Genomic DNA, 6,000 nt, shown 5'->3' on the forward strand with positions numbered 1-6,000 from the left:
CACTGTCAGAGCCTTCAGAGGCAATAAAGCTGGCTACCTCAGTACCAACTCCGCCTCAGAAGAGAACACAGAGCATTCTGCCATCATGGAGCTGGATGAAAATCTTGGGCCTGACATCAGAGGTTTCTGCTTCCCTACTTTAAAGGGGTCTGAAGCCAACAAAGATTTACTCTTTCCCTACATAGATATGGGGCACTGAGGCAAGGACAGATCCACGGATCTAGTTAATAAGGCCTCTATAATTAGGAAAACAGGAGGCTTAGTGCGAGAGCCCTTCAGGCCCAAGGAATGAAGGTTCAGCATTCCGAACAACCACCCAGGCAATGACCTTTTCTCCAAGGCACATTATACACGGAGTTCGTGCATCCAACCCTAGGAGGACAGGGAACCATGAGATAACGCCACTTAGATCAGACTTTTCACACCACTGATTCCGTGGGGTCCAGATCAGACATGATGCTTCAGAACCCAGATTTTTGGACTAACTCCTACACACGTAAACCCTAAACCGTAAAAAAGCTATTTACATTACCAAAAAATATTAGTAATAAGCCGGGGAAAACAAACTAAGCCTCTGTACATAAAGCAAAAATCCCTATGCCTGTAAATGACTATGGAAAGGAAACAAACACACACTAATGGCATTGCATATGTCTATCATTTTGGCTCCAAATGTTCGGTGCCATGAGGGAGCACTCATGCAGTCCCAAAAGGTATTACTTTTCTAAAAGATTTATGAAGCTCAGTGACACTGGAAGGCTATATCCCACAAATGGGAATATGCAGAGGCTACCTCAGAATAGCAGACCGACACTCATGGTAAAATCATGCGAAATAACATAGAATCCTTACTGTGCCTAGCATGTGTCTTAGGCTAAACCAGTGTACTGTAAGAACTGAAAGGAATACTGGGAACTGCAGTCCAATGTATCAGATTAGAACTAACATATATGAAACCTCTTCAAAGTTTATAATGAATACACATGGATCTGTTCTATCATGACAAGCATTTAGAAAGATCACAATATATAAAAATTCATGTACTAAGTAAGATAATGTAGCTTCATTAAACAAATGTTATTTCTACTCGTTAACTAGGTGTTATTTGATGAATAAACCAAATAGAATTTAGGACTCGTATGTCTTGTAACCAAAAATAAATAAATAAATAAATAAAAATCTTATTTTAGGGTAATTTAAGTACGTTTCAAATGCATTTTTACTACCATTATGCTTCTGAGACATTAGTCTATTTCAGCTATCTTAAGCAATCTTGAACAAATTCAGCCTAGAGGTTAACAATAAATGAAATTGAAGGATGTGTGTGTATGCATGTTCGTACACAGCTGTATTATGAAAACGCATTCTAATAGTTCTAATTAATTTATTAAACTTGAAATAACCCCAATCTTATGAATTTTAAATTTGAGTGCAACTTTATGAAATCCTTTCTATAGTCAATATATAATCTGATGCTCATTTGGCTCAAATAAAACTCACCTTTAATTTGCTAACTTACAATGTAATCAGTTTTTTCAATGTTTTGTTGAAGGCAGAATGCATGTACTTTCAATTTACCCTAGATTTCAATGGAAATATTATAAACATACATGCGATCAATACACAGAAACCATTAGGTAATTATTCAAGACTATATATAAAAGGATTCTGTCACAGATTTGTTAAGACATCTCCGTAAAACTTAACACATTTTCCCCATGGTTTCTCTTTCAGAGAGGAATTTCTTAAAAGACCATTTAAATTCAAAGTCCCCAGTACAAGTTTGATTCTGAATGAGGATACACATTTTCCTTCCTCATGATCCCTGTTGTAACTTCAGAACTTTTGGTCTTTCATCAACAGAAAACAGGAGACATTTCAATATAATGGCAATGTCTTCAGAACCAAGAATGCCCATTCAAAACAGAAACAAAAAGAAGTCTTTAAGGTGCCACTGGACTCGTCATTGTTTTTGTGGATACAGACCAACACGGCTACCCCGATACATTCAAAACAGGTTTGATAAAAAGCCAACTAGCAGAGATTTAACACAGATTAAAAGATTGTAATATTATTTATTCACACATAGCAACAAAGGATGCAAACTCTACAACTGAACTCTAGTGATCAGATCTCTTAATATCTCTTAAAGTTGCCAGCACAGTAACGAGCTTCTGTCCTCAGTTTCCACACATACCCAAGCAACTACTCCCCAAACCCTAACCGCAGAGAAGAAATGGATTAGGGTGAAGCTCCTTCAGATCGCCAGGGAAGATGCAACTTTATGCTATTCTCCTTTCTGCCTCTTCTCTAATCCTGTGCTGCCCCCTTGAGGTCGCCTCCTGCCTTCTCTGGACTATGTGAACAGACACCCCTTCGAAGGATTCAAAGTCCTCATTCTTCCTGGTCACTGCAGCCAAAGGTGTCACGGTCACCCAGCCCCCTCTTTTCCTCCATATCCAACGAGGAGACGTAACACCCAGAACCACTTCCCTTGTCAATCAATTCCTCCCCGGCCGACGGAGCCGCCATGGGTCCCTTTAAATCCCCTAGAACCAGAGGATGTCAGCTGTCAGAGAGCAGCCCATCGCCCGCAACATCCCCGGGTGGGACCAGGCTCTCCTCGCTGTGGCACCCAGCCGCACTGCGCTCCCCCGGGGAAAGACACACACGCCCCCACCCCAGCGAGGGGGACACACGGCTGGCACCCCCCGCCCCACACGTCACCTCCAACATTACCCCCCACACCATCCCCTCCGGTCCTGGCTATTACACTCCCCCCGGTGCCCGACTCCCCCCCGGGATCCAAGCCATGCCCCCGGCGCAGCCCCCACCGCCCCAGCTACTGCCTCCCGCGACCCCTCCCCCCAGCCCCCCCGACAGTCACCCCCACATTAGCTGCCCCGTCTGTCCCCGTGCCAGCTCACCATGACTCCCCTCCCACAGCAGCCGAGGACCCCCTGGGCTGGGGACCCCTCCCCGGAAGGGGATCGCCCCCTTGGGCACGGCCCCCCCGAAACGGGGCCCTAGGCCGCTTGGCAGCCCCCCCACCCCACTGAACACTTACCGCCTGGCTGCCCCTCCGCGCTGGGGTCCCCGCCGCCGTCCCCGGCCCCGCCGCCGCTGCCCCGAGCTCCAACCAGAGGAAAATTAATCATAAAAATAATAATAATAATTCCAGGGGGAAAAATGGCGGATTAAAATCCAAGATGGCGGCAGCGACGGCCGAACGCTGTGGGGCAGAGCCGCCTAGAGATCCATCCGCCGGGCCCCGCGACAAAGAGTCCCCTGGGCCCCCTCGCAGAGACCCTGCGGAGCGGTGGCGAGACAGTCACCGCCTCCTGCTTCTCCGCGGGGAGCCCCCGGCACTTGGCTCACACACTCAGAGCGGCCTCCGCTGCGCGTCCGGGTCCCTTCTCTTCCTCCTAGCCCCACTGTCTCCTCACACAGCCGAGAGAGGCGCCTCCTGTCCGTGTGCTCCAAGGCGGCGGAGGGACACGCCAAGCCTAGCCCTGCTAGATCGCTCCTCGCGGCGGAGGAATACGCCTCAAAATAAATCCCTTCTGTCTCTTCACGCTACTTCACAGAGCGAAGGGGCAACGCCGAACGGGTCTCTTCGTTTGCGCCTCACCTGTGGCGGAGCAACAGTACGGCGAACGACTCCCATGACCTCTCACACGGCTCTGAGCCGAGCGGAAGAATTCAGACAATCACACTGAAACAAGTTCCGGCCACACCAGAGATTTACGGAGCGGCCGCGGCGGAGCACGAAAAGAAGTCCTGGACACTAGTGGAGTGTAAAAGATCCTTCCACCGCCGATTGCCCTTTAAATACCAGGCACTGGCCGCGGCGGAAGGAAAATGAGCCCCTCGCACCCCCTACACAGGGAATGAGAGTCGCTCGAGACCCTATGTTCGCACACACAGAGGAGACCTGTCCGCCTGCGGGAGCGGCCAGCGGGGTTCTGAGGGGGATGTGTCCCCCCCCCCTTCCAGTGTTCCCGCCCTGGCGACCCCGAGGAGTTCTAACCTCCTCTCCAAATACCCACCTGTGTGTGTCAGTGCATGGAGGGCATTGGGGGGGCTCATCACCTCAGTGCATGGGGGTCGGGGGGTTTCCAGGGTTTACTTTGGATAGCTGCCTCTCTGGGCTACTTGTAGCCTGAGGAGCCATTCCTCCCGTGCTGAAGGGGAGGCTCTGCTGAGGCAGGGGCTGGCAAACACAGTATGTGTCCTTTGGTGCTTGCCACTGTCCTGCTTTGGCTTCCAATCAAAATCCCCAAATCAGGGATGGGTCGTCACACCCACCAGGGGCAGCAGGTTTATATAATTTTTGGTGGTGCCCAGAATGGGTCCAAGTCCTGCCCCACCCCCACATGCCTTGTAAGTCAATATATATATTTTTAAAAAAATGTAAAATGGGCTAGAAACAGTAATCATTTAACAGTTTCCCTGTATTACACAATGTGTGGGGGGATGAGGGCTCTGGCTGGGGGTGAGGACTCTGGGGAGGGGGGTGTGGGGTGGGGCTCAGCTAGGGCAGAGGGTTGGGGTGTGGGGGGATGAAGGCTCTGGCTGAGGATGAGGGGTTTGGGGTATGGGAAGGGGATCAGGGCTAGGGCAGAGGGTTGGGGTGTAGATGAACTGCTTTTCCCTAATACACAGTTACCATCTTTAATGCATGTCCTAACAGTTTTCTAGGGTTAACTGCACATCATAAAACAGAACCCCACTGAAGACAGGCTACAATTATGAATCACCATTAGTTTATAAATTAATACTAGTATGTGCACTAATACACGTAATTTATCAGTGAAATGTCATTTTGAGCTGTTTGCATGCCAGAATCATTTAGCTTCATACACACATGCTTGTGTATTGCACCTTAGCTTTTTTAGTGATCTTTCTTCATCAGAATAGTTATTTTTCTGTCATTTAAAAAGAGGCAAGAAAAAGAATTCCATGGGCATTTCTGAAAATTGTTCCTCCCTCCTCTAAGCAGAAAATGTACTGCAATTTGGTATCCAATATAATTGAATTGAAAACCTATGTTAATGCAATAATTGTGGAAAATTTTATATTTACAGAAGTAAAGAAATTCAAAAATAAAAGTTCTCACCACATTAGCTATATTGCACTTGTGTAATATTTTAAGTTGCTCTTTGTGTTTCTTATCATAGGATCTATATACACAGCATGACTGGTTTTTAGTATCACCAGTTTTATTATTTTTTACAAGCACTTCAGGTGGCCTCTGCAGCATTGAAGCACATTAAGAAGTCAAGATAAGATAGCAAATGCATTTCCCTCAAAAAGGGAGCATATGCCACAAAACCTCTAGCCAGCAACACCTCAGCACATGTATTGAATGCTTCATGTTCTACTAGTACTATTAAAAGATGTGAAATCCAAGGATTTTTAATCAAATCTCATTGCGGAATTTTGTTTTAAATCACAGTTTGAATTATACAAGCAAGCAAAAAATGTGTCTAAAACTAGTAAGTGACTTGAGTAAAAAAAAATTCCTTACTAAATAGATTTTACTGAAATTTAGTAACAAGTAATTGCTTCCAAAGCTGAGAATATGCAGCCAGCTGTTAGCCCAGAGGACAAACTTTTACTGTCAAGCTGCAAACCTCTGAAAATAGTGATTTTAAATCAGAAGCGATGGCTCATACTTAATATCATCACAAATGGTGATACCATGATAACATTAATAACTGAATTTATACAAGGACCCAGAGTGCTCAGTTTGCTTTATGAACTTGCCCCCTCTGAGTTAATTGCCATATTGAGTTTTACATATACAGGGATCACCTCAGCTTTCACTGAATTCCAGCTACTTCTGGGCTGGAAGCTAACAGCCTTTGGCCTTGTCTTCACAAGTGATTTGTTTCAATTCCAGCAATGGATGGCCAGCTGTTGGTGTAGCTAAACCAGTTCAAACACAATGAACCTTGAGAACACCCCTACCATGGACCCTTGCAAGCGAGCTGGAGA

At 46.4% G+C, this 6,000-nt stretch overlaps 1 protein-coding gene across 2 annotated transcripts in view; it reads right to left on the minus strand.

Annotated features, from left to right (window-relative positions):
* Positions 1-5,117, minus strand: part of KMT5B (lysine methyltransferase 5B) — a 52,982-nt gene extending 47,865 nt beyond the window's left edge. Inside the window, exon 1 of one of the 2 annotated variants that reach the window (XM_005307298.5) lies at positions 3,068-5,117. The gene's annotated coding sequence lies outside the window, so the exon portion shown is untranslated. Of the gene's footprint in view, positions 1-2,927; positions 3,001-3,067 lie in introns of those variants that run through there. The other variant, XM_042862154.2, reaches the window with a different exon arrangement.
* Between the last annotated feature and the right edge of the window lie 883 nt (positions 5,118-6,000).

The sequence above is a fragment of the Chrysemys picta genome, chromosome 4 (assembly GCF_011386835.1).
Source record: "Chrysemys picta bellii isolate R12L10 chromosome 4, ASM1138683v2, whole genome shotgun sequence".
NCBI classification, from domain to species: domain Eukaryota; kingdom Metazoa; phylum Chordata; order Testudines; family Emydidae; genus Chrysemys; species Chrysemys picta.